Genomic DNA, 22901 nt, shown 5'->3' on the forward strand with positions numbered 1-22901 from the left:
GTATTTAATCAATCAACATATCCTTATGCCAACTCACTTATACCAAAACCAAAAAAAAATTGTAAATAATAATTTAATAAACAAGTGCAGTACTAAAAAATTGTGCGACTATTTCTCGGCCATAACATTAAAATGGTGTTAAGTGTGTTCAGAAAAATTTATTAAGCCAAACATGTGGTCGCCTTTATAATTAAATGCCCTTCTCTTGGCCAGATGCAACAGAGATAAATAAGAAAACCAGAGTTTTGGTGAAAGCAGTAACCGACCAGAGGTTACCATTAAAATGAACTGGCCGTTGTGTTCAATGACCACAGCTTCTAAACCTAAACGAGCCGTTCCTACTTTAATGAGGTTCTTAAACAGAGATTGTTAACCAACTGAAACCACAACTGTCGCTAGAAGTCCTGCTCATATCAACTACAATAGTATTAGTATAGTTTAGAATTGAAATATATCTGGCAAACAATAGTTCTAAAGATTTAGAAGTGTTTTTAGTGCAATGATTATGTACAGTGACTTCATCGGTGAGGTAACCAAATTCGCGTGAAGATTGTTATATTATACATAACATATTATTATACATAACATATTATTATGCATAACATATTATTATACATAACATATTATTATACATAACATATTATTATACATAACATATTATTATACATAACATATTATTATACATAACATATTATTATACATAACATATTATTATACATAACATATTATTATACATAACATATTATTATACATAATATATTATTATACATAACATATTATTATACATAACATATTATTATACATAACATATTATTATACATAACATATTATTATACATAACATATTATTATACATAACATTCCTATATTAAATTAACTTAACAAAAGCTTTCAGTCTAAAAAAGATACAGGGTTGATTGCAGCGTTTCCCAAAATTATTTGGCTCGCGTACCACTTGGTAGTAAGTACACCATGCTAAATTGTACCACTCTTCGTAAAAATGATTGTATTTCGTGAAATTTGTTATTCCGAGTATGTTATTTTACTATTATTATCTTTATTCGTGTAGAGATACAATGTATCTGTTACAAAGGAGTTCAAGTTCATGTTCACTTTATAAACCTTGTAAAGTGTAAGCTCTTAGTTTTAAAAGTGTTTTTAAATAATTAAAAATGGCGTACATATTTTTCTCTTCAAAATTATTAATTAATTTACAAAGTTCTTCTTTAGGATTATTTTATTTGGGATTCTAAAACTTTCATAGACTAATAAACAATTAATGTTTCCGGCTCGTTCTTATTACAAATTAAACAATGATCTTTGGGTTTAGATTGTATAAATTACATTATTGATTTTTAAATTTAATAACATAAGGGCCACCCAAATCTTATTTCGGAAAGAACACTTATAACTTGTGAAAGAAATGAATTTATCTAAATATTGTTTGTCCAACATTTTGTAATAAATTTTGAGAATTCCGAAATATATTAAACATAATGTTATTTACTTTATTTAAATCAGTTAAGTGCAAATGTTCCCTGTTTTATTATAGAAATATTAGGTTTGTGATTTAAGCATTCTAATGAGCTATTCTAATTCTAGAAGGGGGTTTGAAATCCAATTTGTGTTTTCAGGTTTTGGGAAATACTCCTTGAAAGACAATTTTAATCCTTGATAAATGTGCTATTATATTTTCTCGTATATCTTGAGACAGACTAACTTTATTACTGTACATGTTAACAACTTTACTGTATAATATTATCAATTAAAATAATTTTTATGAATTATAGGAAAAAACGTTTCTATGATATTTTTATGATTTAATTTTTTGTTTATTTTTTAATGTCCGCCATTATTAATTATTTTTCGTGTACCACCAACCAGTAATTCGCGTACCACAGGTTGGGAAACGCTGATTTAAGTTATTTTACTGCATTAAATTTTCATTAATATTTTTTTTTTTTATTTATTAGGTATCTTAGACACTTATGCTAGCCATTTGTTTGCGCAATTCCTCGATGTCTTCATAAAATAGATTTTCTGCTTGTTAATCCGAAGATCAGATTATCTTTTAAACTCCTCTCCAAGCTCTTCTGAAGCCACACCGAGGGCTCCGGTTTTCTCTTAAAGGTACTGTCCGACACCGGCACCCATACGCCAGCTGTTGGGCCATCCAGGATTGTTATCTTGTCTCCAGGATTGTTTTTTATATGCCTCACCGCGTTCATGCCTTGGCAATATTGAATAGCACAAGGAGCAGAATCTTGGATTTCCTTGGATTAACTCTGCACTGGCATTAACCCATTGTCATCTTTATTAGACTGATGGAACTTACTTGGCATACTACGAGGGTCGTTTGAAAAGTCCGTGCAAAAATAAAAACTACTTAATTTTTTGGGGTAAACCTTTTTTATTTTTCAACATAGTCTCCTTTTAGACTTATACACTTCGTCCAACGCTGCTCTAGTTTGTTGATCCCTTCCGAATAATAGGATTTGTCCAAGTCTGAAAAATAGCCATTCGTTTCTGCAATCACCTCCTCATTTGAATAAAATCTTTTTCCCTCCAGCCATTTCTTCATATTGGGGAACAAATAGTAGTCCGAGGGTGATCCGCAGTGACGAAACGACGCTTAAAGTCCTGCGGATTTTTCTGGAACAGCTGCAAACCGTCCTTGCAACACTTCACACGATTTCGTTTTTGGTCAAGCGTGAGCAATCGCGGCACCCATCTTGCGGATAGCTTTGTCATGTCCAAATGTTGATGCAAAATATTATGTACCTGTTCATTCGAGATGCCCACAGCACTAGCAATCTCACACACCTTCACTCTTCTGTCATCCATCACCATATCATGGATTTTATCAATGATTTCTGGAGTAGTAACCTCAACAGGGCGTCCAGAACGTTCAGCGTCACTTGTGCCCATATGGCCACTCCGAAAATTTTGAAACCACTTATAAACTGTTCTAATCGTAGGTGCAGAGTCACCATAATGTTTATCAAGCTTCTCATTAGTCTCCTGAGGCGTTTTGCCTTTCATAAAGTAGTGTTTAATCAACACACGAAATTCTTTTTCGTAAATTTTTTTAAAATCACTCGACTTCCTCGATTCAAACGAATGCCAAACACAAAGAAATAGACCGATCTGGCTGAAACTTGGTGTGTGTTCTTCCAAGAGATGCTACTAACTAAACATAACCTCGATACGCGCCAGTGGTGCTATCTCTCTGACTTTGCACGGACTTTTCAAGCGACCCTCGTAAGTGCTCGTTAACTAGGTTTTGTCTAGGCTTGTCTAAAATCAATACTATTGTCGTGAAACCTATCTTATCTAAACCCGGTATACTCACTGATTAGTAGGGTGTTTCAAACAATGATGACTATTGAATTTTAAAGAGCGCCGGGCGGAAAATCAAAGTTCATTTTAAAACAAAAAGTTTCGTCCGTATTAGAGCGAAATCGATTAATATTTAGAGGTCGCTACCATTGATCAAAAGATTTTTGTTTAGCTTTTCTACAAAGTTCATTTAAAAACAAAAAGTTTCGTCCGTATTAGAGCGAAATCGATTAATATTTAGAGGTCGCTAACATTGATCAAAAGATTTTTGTTTAGCTTTTCTACAAAGTTTATTTAAATATAATTTGCTATAAAGACAATGCAGTTGGTATCATTTTAATGTCCATTTTACTTTCAAAGTTATGAATACGGACGAAACTTTTTGTTTTAAAAATGAACTTTGATTTTAAAATTTAAAAGTCAACATTTTTTTTTAAACATCCAGTCGCTTGATGTTAACGCTGCTTTAGAAAGTTGATACTATAGCCTGATGCATTGCGGTGGTTTGATCGCTTGATGGTAGTAAATTTAGATGAATGTGTAAGGGCACTGGAGGGTATACTAAAGATAATCAGGAACGGGGATAGGATCGGCCCGTGTAGATGGGAAAACAGTAGGATAGAAGTGGTGTGAAGCAGAGTAAACTGAATAGACCATCTCATCTTTTATGTAAACTAGGTAAATATTAGATGGTGAAGCGGCTAGTGTTTGCCTAGGACAAGTACGCTTCTATGAATATTACGCAGCCTACAGACGTAATTAGCCTACTAGCCCACTCTAAATGGGAGGGGGTGGCTTAGGGCAATATGTGAAGCTTATGAATTCAAGAGTGACAGCAGAAGGCAACGTTACCGATCTATATTTTACCATCGCTTCAACAAACTAGCGATAAATATAACGGGCGTAAGCCACTTTCTTTATCCCACCACCATAACGCTTCAAAAGTGACCAATCACAGTCAAGCACGGATAAACCGCTAGATCTACGAGGGTCGTTTGAAAAGTCCGTGCAAAAATAAAAATTACTTAATTTTTTGGGGTAAACCTTTTTTATTTTTCAACATAGTCTCCTTTTAGGCTTATACACTTCGTCCAACGCTGCTCTAGTTTGTTGATCCCTTCCGAATTATAGGATTTGTCCAAGTCTGAAAAATAGCCATTCGTTTCTGCAATCGCCTCCTCGTTTGAATAAAATCTTTTTCCCGCCAGCCATTTCTTCATATTGGGGAACAAATAGTAGTCCGAGGGAGCCAAGTCTGGAGAATAGGGGGGATGTGAAACGAGTTGGAACCCTATTTCCATTAATTTTGCGACCACAACTGCTGAGGTGTGAGCTGGTGCGTTGTCGTGATGGAAAAGGACTTTTTTGTGGGCCAATCGTGGGTGTTTTTCTTGCAGCTCGGTTTTCAAACGGTCCAATAACGATGAATAATATGCACCTGTAATAGTTTTACCCTTTTCCAGATAGTCGATGAGGATTATTCCTTGCGAATCCCAAAAGACAGTCGCCATAATCTTTCCGGCCGAAGGAACGGTCTTCGCCTTTTTTGGCGCAGATTCCCCCTTGGTAACCCATTGTTTAGATTGTACTTTGGTCTCAGGTGTGTAGTGATGTATCCATGTTTCATCCACAGTGACGAAACGACGCTTAAAGTCCTGCGGATTCTTCTGGAACAGCTGCAAACCGTCCTTGCAACACTTCACACGATTTCGTTTTTGGTCAAGCGTGAGCAATCGCGGCACCCATCTTGCGGATAGCTTTGTAAAATATTATGTACCCGTTCATTCGAGATGCCCACAGCACTAGCAATCTCACGCACCTTCACTCTTCTGTCATCCATCACCATATCATGGATTTTATCAATGATTTCTGGAGTAGTAACCTCAACAGGGCGTCCAGAACGTTCAGCGTCACTTGTGCCCATATGGCCACTCCGAAAATTTTGTAACCACTTATAAACTGTTCTAATCGAAGGTGCAGAGTCACCATAATGTTTAACAAGCTTCTCTTTAGTCACCTGAGGCGTTTTGCCTTTCATAAAGTTGTGTTTAATCAAGACACGAAATTCTTTTTCGTCTTTTTTTTTGAAAATCATTCGACTTCCTCGATTCAAACGAATGCCAAACATAAAGAAATAGACCGATCTGGCTGAAACTTGGTGTGTGTTCTTCCAAAAGATGCTACTAACTAAACATAACCTCGATACGCGCCAGTAGTGCTATCTCTCTGACTTTGCACGGACTTTTCAAACGACCCTCGTACATGACCGTGTTTTTGGTAATCCTAGCACAACATTAGAATTTTTTTTTTAAAAAAACTAGCATTTAATCACTTCGTAGAAGTTGAAGCCATGATTATATTTCACTAGATTCCAGTTATTATTTAATAGTTAGCCAGATTACGCCTTCTTCCCCAAAATAAAATATTGGGGTGTGTATAAAACAAAATGGCCTCTTTTAATTAGTCGATGTTCATTGGCCATTCGTTCTCATTCCATTGTTGTTGTTATTGGTATCTTTTTAATATCCTAATACTGCACTAAATCATTTTGTAAACATAATATCACTCTGTGTGAGGCTCAGTACTTGTTTCGCATTCTTTCAATCAAAATGACTTTAAGGTATGAAATTCTAAGTAATTCTGCGACAAGGCTTTTTCTTTCATGACGTCCCCATAACAGCTAAATTGGAAGTTTTTAACTATTTGTTATGCTGCGCAAGTTTAGGGTTTTAGGCGGTTTATTTCTATTGAAAGAGTATTCACCTTTTTCAATAAAAAAAATATTCTCTCTTCCACGAAATTCGCCGGACTATATAATATATTTGGAAACAGGGGCTAGTCGTTATACATATAAGGATTTGTCATTGAGTTTACAAAATCCATATATTGCAGATGATAATAATTTTATTTTAATGAAAAATGTATTTAAGGTAAGAGGACAGCTCTTAGGGCTGAATTTTAGAATTGGGAGAAGTGAGCTAGAGCATTTATGCAGTTTGTGCAATCTGGGTCAAATGGAGGATGTCTACCACCACTAAATTGCCGTTTGTCCTGTTTTAGGGGCTTGAAAAAGGAAAGAAGCCAAAACATATAGGCAGCGATAGAGAGGAAAAAGCCACTTCAACTCATCGTAGCAGTGCAAAATGCGAGAGTCTCTGGGAATGCTGAAAATAAATCTTATGAAGCAGTTCATGAGGCGCTTGAGCTTAGCTTCAATATCACCAGAAAGACCGCCATACACATAAAAACCATGGTCGAAATGGGGGAATATAAGAGAGGAAACTAGGAGTTGCCGGGTCTTAATTGGGGAAAAAGGTGACGGGAACTATTAAACTGCTTAAGGATATGGATGGAACGACGAGAGATTTGGGAAACATGGTTTTTCCAGGATAATTTTTGGTCAAAAGTGATACGAAGGTTTTTCACAGAGGAACAATATTTTATTGGGATATTGTAAAGGAAAAGATTAGGAAGAGGAGCCAATGATTTAAGGAGTGGGTTGGAGCCAATAACAATAGCTTTGGTCTTTTCTACATTCAGGGTAAGCTTATTGTTCGTGGCCCATGCTGAGATATTATTGAGGTCTTCTTGAAGTTCTGCAACATTACTGGAAAAGAAAATTTACAGCCACCGAAACCACGCGTTTGATACGGGAAGTTGAAGATCTAACTTTAATGAGCGGACTGTGAGAAGGTGGTTCGCCAAATTTGACAGTGGCGAATTGAAAGCTTGGAAAGGCAGACAGGCTCAGGGCGACCGTCTCTTGTGAACAGCGAGGCTCTACTACACGCTATTGAAGATGAACCCAGTCAGGTGATTCAGTCAAGTGTGAATCGCCACTTACAAGAATTAGGTAAAGTGAAGAGAGCTTGTAGAGAAGTTCCACGTGAGTTTATCTTGACAGTGGCGAATTGAAAGCTTGGAAAGGCAGACAGGCTCAGGGCGACCGTCTCTTGTGAACAGCGAGGCTCTACTACACGCTATTGAAGATGAACCCAGTCAGGTGATTCAGTCAAGTGTGAATCGCCACTTACAAGAATTAGGTAAAGTGAAGAGAGCTTGTAGAGAAGTTCCACGTGAGCTTATCTTGCCGTTTGCTCCTTCAAACATCCAAGTGGCGAACGTTTCATTAAAAGTGGATTTACTAGCGCAATCCTAACTAATCAGAACAGTGGAAAGACCGAGGCCCATCCTGTTCTACCGGTCGCAAGGCGATGTCAATTTGAAAAGAAGACAATGCTGTCGGTTTTTTGGGGGAATTTTGAAAGTTTGAGAGTTTTGGAAGTTTGAAAGCCACTATAAGTTAGTTCCGGATGGACGTTCTGTTGGTTTTGAGCTTTATTCGGAACAGCTGCAACGAATGCACCAAGTTTTGGGAGAAGCGATACCCCGGTGAATAGGAAAAATATTTTGCTGCAACAGGACAACGCCCGGCCGCACGCTTCCCGAAGCAAAAACTTGCTGAAATGGATGCCATCGAACTTCTACCGCAACCACCCTATACTCCTGGATCTTGCGCCTTCGGACTTTTCATCTTTCCCGAGCAATGGCTCAGCTTTCTTAAGGGGAAAACATTCAAGACATTGGTGGAGATAAGAACTGGAGTAGAAAGACTTTTTCCAGTCGAAACCCAAAGAGTGGGTACCGGCAGGGAATCGAACAGCTGGCTTCTAGAAGGCAACTAATCATTGAACATTATGGACTGTACTTTGAAAGTTAACATAGAAGAAATTTGATAAAAAAAGAATAATAATTCATTTTAACCCTTGAAACGGTCAGATAATTTATAAGCAAGAAGCGTCTTGTGGATTTATGCGAGAATAGAGCACCAACATGCGGAGAAACATTCTACAATCTATAATTCATTTTATTAATGGAGTACGAAAAAATCTCGTGAATCCGAGATTATTAATATTATTTGGAAAGGTTATTATTTTTGTGGAAATCGGTTAGTAATTCAGTTAGTTGTAAAATGGGACTTACAAGCTAGTATAAGCTTGGATCAAATTAAACTAGGGCCTATTCTAGTCCAGCATCCCGAGGGATTGGCTCAGGTAGGGAGATGGACAGTACCCTGGGGATACTATGGCAGTATTAATAGAGCTATTCTCTTTAAAATGCCAAAATATATAACTCACTTTTCTTTTTACTATCTTGGTTCCTTCAACAAATGATTTTTATTACAGAGCAGAAACTAGTTCAAATGATGTGTTAGCCATTTTGTGTAAAGTCTCTAAAAACAAAACTAGAGAAAACACGTATTATAAGTTGGTATTCCCTGTTTTCAGTCGGGTGTTCCTAATTATTGTAATTTTTTATTCCAAAAATCTTCAAATACAATTTCAAAAAAGGCAAACTCCAGATATCATTGTTCCATTCTATTTCCTGTTCCCATTTGTGATTTTAAGAACTGATATTGCTCTCCTTCCGGTTTTATGATTACAGACGAACCTCTCAATAACGGTCACTGGCGGGGGAAAGCAAAGTGGCTGCTGTTTGGAGGTGGCCGTTAGAAGGAGGTAGGCAAGTTTCATAATGAAAAAATATGGGTTTTTTTTTTCCAAACATCTATTTAAAAATTATTTATTATTAATAGATTTAAAAACGTACATAATTGCATAATTATTTAGCTATATGATATGCATCAAGTTTTTCTTAATTATCCAAAAAATTTATCAAAAAACTTCATATTATTGACTTATTTAATAATTTTTATAATAATCATCACATTTATTCATAACAATAATTTATGGTAAAATTATCATCATACTATCATCTATTATTAGAAAAATAGAACAAACCTTTCGGCAAGTTGACGATGGCTCGATTTGGTTTTTGCAAAATCTTCCAACACATTTATTTTCTCTTCTAGAGTTAACCACTTTCGTTTGGGAGACATATCGGAAAAAATAATATTGTTCGTCCAAAGTAATATTGAAAAATGATTAAAATGGTACAAGATGTATGAGCTTATATAGGAAACTTTAGGAAAAACCAGAACAAAAAAAAAAAAACTTGAGAGGGGATAATTATTTTGATCTCCGCGTCAAATGAACTTTTAATAATAAGGTGGTCGTTGGAGGGAGGTGAAACATATAATCCGTTTCCCACAATCAATGTCCGCGGTCGCTATGTAGAGTGACCTGTTAGACGGAGGTTCTTTTATACAAGAAAGTGTTGTAGGGGTAAAACGGGGAAATCCAAAAACTGGCCCGTAAATAGAGCTGTGGTCGCTAGTGAGAGTGTCCTTTATGGGAGGCTCGACTGTATACACAAAAGTTTATTGTCATGATCTAATTGTGGACCCTATACAAAGTACAAATATTGAAGCTGTAGTTCAGAAAAAGTAAAAAGTAAAGTAATTGCGTATTTCTTCAGACGGGCTTTACGTCCAACTACCAAATTGTGTCGTGGACGGAAGTGCTAGCAAACGTACTTTTAAATTAGTACCCTTATACGAATTTTAGGGAAAAGGGTTTTAAGCAAAAGTTTTAAATTTATAGGGTTTTATGGGTTTGTGATCTCTGTGCAAAAAATAAAAGTAAAACGCAGTCCAATAGTTAGCGTTGATTCCAACGTGGAGATCATGGGTTCGAATCCAACTGCAGTCCAATAGATTTTTCTGTTCCTAGGAGCTTTTTACAGCTCACTGTCTCGGTGATAGAAAATGTTGTCTGTAACAAAAGAACACCGTAATTTTTCCTCTACCATTTTTTGCACACATTAACCGTTTAAGCATGAAATGCATTTCAGCCATCTTAAAATGAACACCCTGTATATTGTTCCTCTGGAGAAACCATGTTTCCCAAATCTCTCGCCGCTCCATCCACATCCTGAAGCAGTTTTAATTAAGACCCGGCAACTCCTAGTTTCCTCTCTTATTTTCCGCCCATTTCGGACTATGGTTGTTTAGTGTATGGCGGTCTTTCTGGTGATATTGAAGCTAAGCTCAAGCGCCTCCATGAACTGCTTCATAAGATTTATTTTCAGCATTCCCCAGAGACTCTCGCATTTCGCCGCTACTACGATGAGTTGAAGTGGCTTTTTACCCTGTCTACCGCCGACAGTATTCTTTGGCTTCATTCCTTTTCCAAGTTATCCCCTCTCAAAGACCATCATGTTTCCAACTCTTCAAGTTCCAATTCTCGATCCATTCTCGTAATACTAGATCTCGTTCCTCCGATCTCTGTATTTCCTCACACCGTACTTCATCCTTCGACAAATCCTTCCTAATACGCGCTACCTCTTTCTGGAACTCCTTGCCTTCATCTGTTCGTCATGCTCATACCCTTTCCATCTTTAAGTCCCTTGTGTTCAACTATCTCCTTTCTAACCAGCTTTCTCCTTAATTAAAATTGTATTCCTTTATTTTATTAATTTTAATTTTTCATTTTTGTAAATACTTGTTTCTATTTATAAATATTTAAAAGTTAGGCCAAACTAATAGGTCCTCCAACTGTACATGTATTTATTCTTAGGGGACAATAGTCCCAGAATAATAAATTTATTTTCTTCTTCTTTATGTAATCCGAGTCCTCAGACCGGGACTCGAACCCAATACCACAATACATTTTAGCTTTAAGGGTTGCGCTTTAAAACGGTCACCGAATTAACCAATTATACATTACGTTAGGGTTAGGGTCTTTATTGGTCGCTACAAACAGATAGACCAATTTCTAAAATAGCACTTAAGCGTTTTCAAAATTTCTACGTTCTTTACAAAAACCTTTTTTTTGATTGCAGTAAAAGCTTATACTGCATATAATTTCAAGAAATTGTAGAGAAAATGACGTAATAATACTTAAAGCGTGTGTTACATATTTTGTAGAAACAGTCTTGCAATAAAAGACAAACATGACTGTTTTCATGCTTACTATGGCTTGTAATTTGCTCTAGGTTTCACCGTCCTTTAAGTGCTTATTTGGTTAGAGACAAATCTCTCTGAGAATCTGCCTCCAGGGAGTCGTAGAGAATTCTCCTCTACCTTTTAGCTGGCACTGTAAACCCTAACGCGCTGCTAGCAGTTATGCGCTAGAATAATGGCAGACAAAACTCCCTATTCTTATATTTATGCCTCATAAAACTTCTAAATGACTTTTTCAAATTAATTTTAATAAAAAAATTATGTTTCTGTTAGGATACTAATTTTATTTAATTAATTTATTTTTCTTTTCTTTTTTTGTAAAGTCCACATTTGAACAGGAGGCACCTTTGAACAGGGGCTACCTTTGAACAGTTTTAATTTCTCGCCAAATATTTAAAACAATTATGATTGGTAATTTTCTCCCTATTTTGTGGTAGACCTGTTGTATAATTTAAAGAGTTTCCCTTCGTTTTCATTGTTCGTAAATTCAGAATTGAGGAATGTTATATTTTGTAAGGTGGAAGTAAAATTTTTGTTGCAGCTTTGGTAGTGTATTGTGAAGATTGTAGTGGACAAGGTGTAAGTATTATTAGTCCATATTAACATTTGGAATTCGTATTTTTAAACCTTTAAAGTGTAGGCTATTATATTTTCTTTTATGGAAGGAGAGGGGGCACATTACTTACAACATCACCAGTTAAAATGTGCCCTACCGACCTGCAAGTTTGTGACTTTTTTTTTGTTTAATCGCAGAGAAGGGGAAAGTGGTCCGAACCTACATTAAGAAGCGCAACAAACCGAATATTTTGTTCAAACTTCCTAAATCCATCAATTCTGGTACAACATACCGAACGGAGTCATTCTTGATTTTTTGGACTAGATATCAGTGGTTTAAAAGAGAAAGTAATGTAGTAGTGAGAGAAATAACTGATAGAAGGTAGATTCAGAGTAAAGTAATATCATTTCTTTCTATTTTATATTGTGTTCAAAGCTACCCCACCAGTGGGGCAGATATTAACATTTGACACAAAATTTTTAAATTAAAAAAATATAGATATGTATGTAAAGTACCAAGTATTGATATAGATCTGTTACGAAGACTTGAAAGTTGTAGAAAACAAAATAAAAAGGTCCAATAATACGATTCTGGGCACTCTGTAACAGAAAATGTAAATTCTGTTCAAATGTGTCCCCCTCTCTCCTGCAATGCAGACATCAGTTCCTTGCCATCAGTACTAAGATTTACTTAGAGCTTAGAAGGCGCCATGGTAGCCGAGCGGTTAATGGCGAGACCTGTAAAGCTAATATGTATTGTGATACTGGGTTCGATTCCCGGGCTTAGGCCTTGGATTTTATTTAATGGTTAATAAAAGGAATTTTACAGTAAAGTATGTTTGCTAGTCGCCTCCGTCCACGACACCTAATTGGTAGCTGGACGTTAAGCCGGCCTGAAAAAATAGGCAATTACTTTACTTTACTTAGAACTTAGATTTTTGCCAATACTAATTGTGATTAGAAAATACCATTTGGTCTAGTTTTCAAATTTTCCACCTCCGATGCAATATCTTCATTTTTGGCGGATTTATGACTAAAAAAACTGATCGGGATTTCATAAGGACCACTGGTTTTGACAATGATTATGAAAACTACATACGAGGGTCGTTTGAAAAGTCCGTGCAAAGTCAGAGAGATAGCACTACTGGCGCGTATCGAGGTTATGTTTAGTTAGTAGCATCTCTTGGAAGAACACACACCAAGTTTCAGCCAGATCGGTCTATTTCTTTGTGTTTGGCATTTGTTTGAATCGAGGAAGTCGAGTGATTTTCAAAAAATGGACGAAAAAGAATTTCGTGTGTTGATTAAACACTACTTTATGAAAGGCAAAACGCCTCAGGTGACTAAAGAGAAGCTTGTTAAACATTATGGTTACTCTGCACCCTCGATTAGAACAGTTTATAAGTGGTTTCAAAATTTTCGGAGTGGCCATATGGGCACAAGTGACGCTGAACGTTCTGGACGCCCTGTTGAGGTTACTACTCCAGAAATCATTGATAAAATCCATGATATGGTGTTGGATGACGAAGAGTGAAGGTGCGTGAGGCTAGTGCAGTGGGCATCTCGAATGAACGGGTACATAATATTTTGCATCAACATTTGGACATGACAAAGCTATCCGCAAGATGGGTGCCGCGATTGCTCACGCTTGACCAAAAACGAAATCGTGTGAAGTGTTGCAAGGACGGTTTGCAGCTGTTCCAGAAGAATCCGCAGGACTTTAAGCGCAGTTTCGTCACTGTGGATGAAACATGGATACATCACTACACTCCTGAGACCAAAGAACAATCTAAACAATGGGTTACCAAGGGGGAATCTGCGCCAAAAAAGGCGAAGACCGTTCCTTCGGCCGGAAAGATTATGGCGACTGTCTTTTGGGATTTGCAAGGAATAATCCTCATCGACTATCTGGAAAAGGGTAAAACTATTACAGGTGCATATTATTCATCGTTATTAGACCGTTTGAAAACCGAGCTGCAAGAAAAACGCCCACGATTGGCCCACAAAAAAGTCCTTTTTCATCACGACAACGCACCAACTCACACCTCAGCAGTTGTGGTCGCAAAATTAATGGAAATAGGGTTCCAACTCGTTTCACATCCCCCCTATTCTCCAGACTTGGCTCTCTCGGACTACTATTTGTTCCCCAATATGAAGAAATGGCTGGCGGGAACAAAATTTTATTCAAACGAGGAGGTGATTGCAGAAACGAATGGCTATTTTTCAGACTTGGACAAATCCTATTATTCGGAAGGGATCAACAAACTAGAGCAGCGTTGGACGAAGTGTATAAGCCTAAAAGGAGACTATGTTGAAAAATAAAAAAGGTTTACCCCAAAAAATTAAGTAGTTTTTATTTTTGCACGGACTTTTCAAACGACCCTCGTAAAAGATTGTGAAAAATGACGTTAACCCCCGTTTCGATATCCCTAATATTTGTCAAGAAATTTTAGATCAAAGTTACAATTTTATCTTATTCGTGATCGGTATTCAATATTAATTTTCCACCAGAAATACACCGTTTTGGGGAGGTCCTGTGACTGCAAAAAAAATGTTATTTTTGATGCAAAGAACAAAAATAATATTTGAAAATAATTATGAATTCGTTTAATCAGAAGTGAAATCTGAACTACCTTCATTAAATGTAGTATAATAGTAAGTCGGTCCATTATTTATCGATTGCAGAAAAGAATTGATTTTTCTATTCGATCATTGAAAAGGAGGTTTATTTTAGCAGCTGGCACATTACCTTTCTTTATACATTCCATTACTTCATTAATTTCAACTCGGTCTGTGCCGGCCATTTTCAAACTTGTTCATTATAACAATTAGTTTACCAGCCGTGGCTTGTTCATTAGGCGATGCTGTGTGCGTTTGTGTCAGACAGAACAAGAAGAAGTCGGTTAACTTTCAAATGGAAATTACATAGAAAAAGTAGAACACTGAATTAATTTAGTTTCAACATTTTACCAGAGGTGAGACAGATTGTCGCTCATTCTGTAGGTTAGTTTTGGCCAGGCGCAGGCAGTCATTCTCTCCGGCGTCCATTCATGCATTAAACAATTTACTGCCGTTATACCATCGTTTCCTCTTTTTTTCACCCTCAACCGTGTAATAATATAGCAATTTAAACATTAGAAGTGGTGTGTAACTTTGTGCTTTTTAATTAAATGTGGATGAAAATAAAGGAATATTGTAAAAATACATTTTTTAAAACTCAAGGTATTTTTTATATCTCAAAAATTTTAATCACATTCAGGACTTTTGTGTCACCATTCTTACCAACATTAAAGTGAGCTTAAAGTCAAAGTTCTACGTATATAATGTATAAAGGCAGTTTACAGAACAGCATATTATTGAAACCGAGGAATCCTCTCCAAACCCAATTTTAGAGACACACTTTTCAGTGCAAAAGATACAAGATTCACAAAGTACGAGTAGCTATCCAATCAGCCCACTCATATAATAATTATTATTATTATACAATAGGTGGTAAGAGAGTACAAAATATCTAAATGGTATTTTAGAGTAAAAACGAAACCACTTCCATCCCTCAAAACTTCTAAGCACTACAAAAACTTTTGCTAGAAAAAGTTATAAATCTTATTTTCACGAAAATAGGTACGCCAAATGTGATGGTAAGCCATTGATACTTAAAGCAGAATTAGATTGTAAAAAATTAGGTCGTTCAAATTCAGAAAAAGAAGTTGAATTCCAAAGAAAAAGTTGGAATTACTAGCTAGAATGGCCAACAAATTAGTGATTTTGCTTCTCTACGCTAATATCTATAGCAGAGCTTGAATATACATATTAGGTCGAACGAATTTGGAAACAGAACTTCACAAACAATGGAAAAATGTGAAATACTAGCTAGAATGGCCAGCAGATCAGTATAGTTTGGCTCTTACTACCGCTATAGATAGCAGAGCTAGAATATACATATTAGGTCGATCGAATTCGGAAATAGAAGTTGAAAAACCAAAGAAAAAGTTGGAATTACTAGCTAGAATGGCCAACAAATTAGTGTTTTTGCTTCTCTACGGTGATATCTACAGCAGGGCTAAAATATACATATTAGGTCCCTAAAATTTGAAAATAAGAACTTCACAAACAAAGGAAAAATGGGAAATACTAGCTAGAATGGCCAGCAGATCAGTATATTTTGGCTCTTACTACCGATATAGATAGCAGAGCTAGAATATACATATTAGGTCGATCGAATTCGGAAATAAAACTTCAGAAACAAAGGAAAAATGGGAAAACCAGCTAGAATGGCCAGCACAACAGTATATTTTAGCTCTTACTACCGATATAGATAGCAGGCTAAAATATACATATTAGGTCCCTAAAATTTGAAAATAAAGAACTTCACAAACAAGATCAGTATATTTTGGCTCTTACTACCGATATAGATAGCAGGGCTAAAATATACATATTAGGTCGATCGAATTTGGAAATAAAACTTCACAAACAAAGGAAAAATGGGAAATACTAGCTAGAATGGCCAACAAATTAGTGATTTTGCTTCTCTACGCTAATATCTATAGCAGGGCTAAAATATACATATTAGGTCCCTAAAATTTGAAAATAAGAACTTCACAAACAAGATCAGTATATTTTGGCTCTTACTACCGATATAGATAGCAGGGCTAAAATATACGCGTTAGATCGACCGAATTCGGAAACAGAACTTCACAAACAAAGGAAAAATGGTGAATACTAGCTAGAATGGCCAGCAGATCAGCATATTTTGGCTCTTACTACCGATATAGATAGCAGAGCTAGAATATACATATTAGGTCGATTGAATTTGGAAATAGAACTTCACAAACAAAGGAAAAATGGGAAATACTAGCTAGAATGGCTAGCAGATCAGTGTATTTTGGCTCTTACTACCGATATAGATAGCAGGGCTAAAATATACGCGTTAGGTCGACCGAATTCGGAAACAGAACTTCACAAACAAAGGAAAAATGGTGAATACTAGCTAGAATGGCCAGCAGATCAGCATATTTTGGCTCTTACTACCGATATAGATAGCAGAGCTAGAATATACAAATTAGGTCGATTGAATTTGGAAATAGAACTTCCTAAACCTTGCCGAAATATCAAATTTGAATCATCTGCGATTTTTCATTTTTGAGTTATACAAACACATGCAGATGAATTTGGCAAAAAAACCACTTTTATGTCCACAGAAGAAGTTAAAACGGATAATCGAAAACCAGCACTATTACAATAACTACTATTACTATAGTAAGGTAGGAATAATGATTCAAAACCACTGCTAGTAACTTAATACAGAACGGACAGTAAAAGCGATGATTTAGAAAGCGTTTGTATGTAAATTTTCAAGATGTCTGACCATATTGTTATTATTAATCTGTAATTTTGGAGGCTGTGGTAAGACGGTTAGTGATTAATCAGGGCCTATTAGTAACTTTAAACAATGAGTGGTTCGTTTCGTTTTCCACTAATTGAATCCCAATTATCTAAAATTAATTAATTATCTAAAATTCTACACTATTGACCATCACTTCCGCAAATCATGTTTACACAATAATTCGAACCACAAATTAGCCAAAACTAATTATTTATAACCTCGGTAACCCTGTATTCGGCCTTATCGCATACCTCAGAAACAGTTGCACCCTTATTTAAGTACCTAATTTCTATACCCAAGTCTCAAGGAACAAATGATAACTAGGAGCATTTTACCGAATATTGAACACCTGTTATTCTTCAGTAAGATCCTTCACGCTAATCGGGTGACAAAATCCATATTTCTTAGTAGGAGCCTTCATTGGCTGGCAATTTTCCAACATTTTATACCTTAATGCCATTCACAATAGACCTTACCAGCAATTTTGCTAATATCTGATATTCAAAAATTACTCACTTGGTCTCCGATGGTTGATTCTGGTTAATCACAATCACCGCACAATCAATGCAAGGATACTGAGATGCTTACCTGTAAAACCAGAAATAAATTTTATTTAAGGCTTATTTAATAAAATTGAGGTATATATTTTGACGATTAATTTTAATTTGTGCTAGAAGATAACAGAATAATGTAATGGTAGGTAATGCCAGCTGGAATCGTTTGTATAACATGGTGAAATTATTTTTTTAATTCTCTTATTGAAATTATCGTGAAAATATACAGGGTGAACCAGTAAGTAATGTCCCATAGGCCTACTGTGTGAAGTACATCTAAAGTGGAGTTCAATGACGTATTGGCCAACTTCATATTTTCCACTGTTCTTGAGTGACGTCACTTTAAATTTTTTTTTTCTAAAATCATTACTTTTTTTGCAATAAAAATGTTATTACTCAGAAAGTTTTAGTCCGAATTCGATTCTGATGACACGGTTAGATAGACAGATATATTTTCTATAAAATTGATACCATTTCGAAGCATAAGTTATTCTCCAAACAGCCTCAATCTTCCTCCTGGATACTGGAAGAATAAAAGTAATCGAAATTTTTGAAGAAAACTCATTAGGCCCTTATGTGATCATTATCAGACCTAGGTGCTGGCACTTTTTATAAAAGTTTCCTTGTCTAATGGGCTCGTATTAGTCCGCTCTTGTGATGAGAGATGAATACGCAGATTAGTGAGAGGGCAATTTAGAAAGTCCCAAGACTACCTCTGCTACATTTCGCATCATATGAAGCCAATAATGATAAAATTTCGTTTGTTTTTAATGGAATTTGGGTGATTTCACGGAAAATATTCATGCCTTGCTCTGATTTGAACGGTTCTGCTTTATTACTTGATTCATGCATTTTTATTAAAGTCAACTTACATGGAAGAAGGATGAGAACCTGTTAAAAAATGTTATTTTGCCACTTATTGTTAGTTGTGTGTTACTGAGGGTTACCTGGTCGCAAATTCACGTCGGAAGTCACCAACTGTGGGTGATAATAATACTTTTTCCGTTTAAACATTTAATTTATATTGTTACAACAGTAAAATGTAATAACACAAAATGATTAAATCATTTCAACAAATGACTAATGTTTTAAAACCCACGATTAAACCATAGTTCACACATTACTAACACAAGTGTTTTAAACTGTTTTTGAAAGTTTACTTAAGAACAAGACAACTACTGATTGCCAGAGATTAGCCACTAACAAAATGATCAATAAGAAGAGTTTTACACTAGCTTGAAAGTGGCTAACATAACCTCTAAATCTTTCTGGGAAATATGGTATTTTTAAAAGAAACTTAACAGTGTTGCCGCCATAAATAGTCTTTGTTTGAAGACATTAGTTTTATTAAGGATTACAGCAAATATAATTTAGCATATTGTCAAGAAGAAATAAAGCATGACAACAATATTACTAAGAAAGGAATAAAAAATTTTAAAATAAAATTTCGTCGATTGGAAGAATTGCAAGAAGTTGCGTGATATACTATTTGACAACTTCCAGGGCTTTTGGACTTAGTTCTCTCGTTACAGATAGCTGCTGGATTCGAACCCGGATTCTCCGCGTGGAAAACTAAACTAATTCTCTGAAGCCTTTCAAATATCAGCACCTGTGGGGAAAATATCCACTAATTATGATGGCGAGCTTGCAGGAATATTATTAGCTCTTGATAAAGTGAAGCCCGGGGTCCTTGGTTGCCGTATTGTGGTCTTTGTTGACTCGCATGCGGCGATTCCAGCTATAGCTAGAGCGAGCTATGCAGAGTCGGTAGTCATAGCGAAATGCAGAGCAGCGATTGAGGCTGCCAATGAATGCAATAAGACTATAGCGCTCCAATGGATTCCAGGGCACTGTGGGCTGTTTGGAAACGAGACGGCCGATGAATTGGCACATGCATGCTTTTAAAAGGATAACTGCTACCTGTCTTCGATTAGAAGTGAAGTGCAGACAAAAAGCAAAAGCGGATGGAAAACGGTGGCAAGTATTGGTTGAACCAGGTGGACGAGTTCCACCTAATCTGACAAGAAGGGACGGCGTGGCCCTGATTCAGACTGCTCACTGGTCATGATTATTTGCAGGCCCACCTATTTCGCATTGGGTTGGTAGCGGACCCAACCTGCACTCTGTGTGGAAGAGAGGACTTGTCCTCCAAACACCTTGACGTGTGTCCTTCTATAGAAGACATAAGAAGTCTTATTTTATCGGACGATATCTACAGAAAAAAAAGCATTTGTGTACTGGGAAGCCCGACGTCGGATGGCAGAATTGCCGTGACTTACGGGTGGCGTAGATAAAAAAAAAAAAAATTAGTGAAAATGTGACTTCTGAGGTTGTTTTATAACTCAACTAGAATACGAGGTGTGTTCAAAAAGTAACGGAAATTTTCGTTTTTTGAAAAAAATATTTATTTATTCATCTACATTAATATTGTCGCCTTCAAAGTAGTCCCCTTCGCATACAATACACTTGTGCCAGCGCTTTTTCCAATCCTCGAAACACTTCTGAAACTCGATCTTTGTGATAGCTTTCAGCTCTTTCAGCGATTCGCTTTTAATGTCATCTATGCTTGTAAAACGACGGCCTTTTAATGTTCTCTTTATGTTTGGAAATAGAAAAAAGTCACGTGGAGCCATGTCTGGCGAATATGGAGGCTGGGGCATCGTTAAAGTTTTGTTTTTGGCCAAAAATTCACGAACAAGCAATGAAGTGTGAGCAGGTGCATTATCGTGGTGCAAAATCCATGAATTGTTTTGCCACAAATCCGGGCGTTTTTTTCGGATCGCTTCACGCAAACGGCGTTGAACTTGTAGGTAGTACTCCTTATTGATTGTTTGACATTGTGGCAAGAATTCATGATGCACTATGCCATTAAAATCGAAGAACACAGTGAGCATAACCTTCACATTCGACCGCCCTTGTCGAGCCTTTTTCGGTCTTGGCGATCCAGAATGCCTCCACTGGGACGATTGAGCCTTAGTTTCGACATCATATCCGTAAACCCATGTTTCGTCACCTGTTATAACACGTTTCAGTAGATCCGCATCGTTGTCGACTTCATTGAGTGACTCTTGAGCAACTTCCATTCTCCGCTGTTTTTGTTCGAAATTCAACAATTTTGGAACAAATTTTGGTGCCACACGTTTCATACCCAAAACATCCGAAAAAATTTCATGGCATGAGCCAATTGATATGGCAACATCATCAGCGACTTCTCTGATTGTGATTCGGCGATCGTTCATAACCATTTCTTTCACTTTTTTCACGTTTTCATCGGTTGTTGATGTGCTTGGACGTCCAGGTCGTTCGTCATCTTCAACGTTTTCGCGGCCATCTTGGAAACGCTTATACCACTCGTAAATCCTTGTTTTACTCATAGCAGACTCACCATATGACTTTATTAACATTTCACACACTTTATTACACTTTATTTCATTTTTTACGCAAAATTTAATACAAATTCTTTGATCCATTTTTTTTAACAAACAAAAATCGCCAAGCTCGAAAAACACGTCTAACCTTAACGGCTGCCACTTAAGAAGTAAACAATGAATATTACTGAAAATTTTATCGTACTTCAGGGGCATGTGTACCAACATAATAAAAAAAAATTTTTACAATCAGACTCTCCAAACCCGCGAAATTTAAAAATTCCCGTTACTTTTTGAACACACCTCGTAGATCCCAACAATGTCAAGTCCAACATAATTTTGTAAACGTTAAATGCTAAAAAACAATAAAATGGTTCTTATAGCGGAGAGATTTTGATACCAGAGTTTTAGCTAGGCCCTATTATAAAGGGGGCACATCAAAAGGCAATGATCCCAGAAATGTTCCTTTCTTGATATATTTCGTACAAAAATACCGACCGTCTTCTATTAACCGCTTTTTCGGGCTGTGAGGACTTTCTAAACAGTTAATTCTGGCGAAAACTCGGTTTGCCGGAGTATACAGGGTGACCAGAGTTATATGCTTTTTTTTTAACGGCGGGTAATTTCGAAAAAATAAAAAACACGTATTTAATCATTTTTAGTCTAGTTTATTTTCAGTGATTGACCCATTTTTTTAAACCTCTGTATCTCGAGATACAGCATCCAACTTTGTTTTTTCAAATGGAACATTATAGTTCTTTTTTGCATATTTTTATAGTATTTGAGTTCCTAAAAAATACAAAAAATTTTTTTTTGAAATCGGTTAGGTTTTTCAAAAGTTATAGTAATTTAAAATATGAATAACAAGTTTCAATTTATTGTTAAAATTACGTTATTTTTTTAAAAGAAGCTGTTCAAACTGGGCACCATCAACGGATAGGCAAGCCAAAACTCTGGACTCCCTCGCTTTGCTTGTAGCAGTACTTATGGTGGCAAAGTTAAGATCTAGGCAGGCTAGAGTTATTCGACGTTCAGGTTGTTTTTTCTACAAACGTTTGGTGTGGAGTTATAGGAAATCAACTAATCGGCCCATACTACTACAGAGAGAACTTAACTGGTGAAAGGTATCCAACTTTTTTTTAAGAGACACTTTGCCAGTTCTGCTGGAAGATGTTCCTCTACAACGTCGGCTAGATATGTATTTTCAACAAGATAGTTGCCCGGCACATAATGCGAGAGTGGTTCGAGGTTAACTGGACAGAAATTTCGATGAAAAGTGCTTAGGGACTCATTGTACCATCCAATGGCCACCTCGATCTCTGGACTTAACCCAAATGGACTACTTTTTGTGGGGATATCTAAAAAAATAAAGTGTATAGTAACCTTAATCCCCTGGCTTCAGTCGATGATCTGAAACGTCGAATAACTCTAGCCTGCCTAGATATTGACTTCGCCACCATAAGTGCTGCTACAAGCAAAGCATGGGAGTCCAGAGTTTTGGCTTGCCTATCCGTTGGTTGTGCCCAGTTTGAATAGATTCTTTTAAAAAAAATAACGTAATTTTGACAGTAAACTGAAATTTATTTTTCATATTTTAAATAACTATAACTTTTGAAAAACCTAACCGATTTCGCCGTTTAAAAAAAAGTGGGTGGAGCATATAACTCTGATCATCCTGTATTTGACACCATCACGAAGCTTTGTTTAAAGTAAATGATTAATATAGTCATTGAATTTTTACTAAAATAGTGTATTAAAAAACATATTGGCGGTATAGTGTGATCCTCAGTTACTGTTTCAGATCCGTTTTGTCTGTGTTTTCAGAAAGAACCATTCTGT

At 36.3% G+C, this 22901-nt stretch overlaps 1 protein-coding gene across 2 annotated transcripts in view; it reads right to left on the reverse strand.

Moving 5' to 3' along the window:
- The window catches only part of LOC141461765 (TWiK family of potassium channels protein 7-like), a 224632-nt gene extending 205683 nt beyond the window's left edge, over positions 1 to 18949 (reverse strand). For both annotated transcript variants that reach the window (XM_074143076.1, XM_074143075.1), the window contains exons 1-2: positions 18567 to 18949; positions 17657 to 17728 (exon numbers count right to left, since the gene is read on the reverse strand). The gene's annotated coding sequence lies outside the window, so the exon portion shown is untranslated. The remainder of the gene's footprint in view (positions 1 to 17656; positions 17729 to 18566) is intronic.
- Positions 18950 to 22901: the final 3952 nt, after the last annotated feature.

Source organism: Rhodnius prolixus, unplaced genomic scaffold, assembly GCF_049639745.1.
Source record: "Rhodnius prolixus isolate KJV_2025 unplaced genomic scaffold, Rpr scaffold_12, whole genome shotgun sequence".
NCBI classification, from domain to species: Eukaryota; Metazoa; Arthropoda; class Insecta; order Hemiptera; family Reduviidae; genus Rhodnius; species Rhodnius prolixus.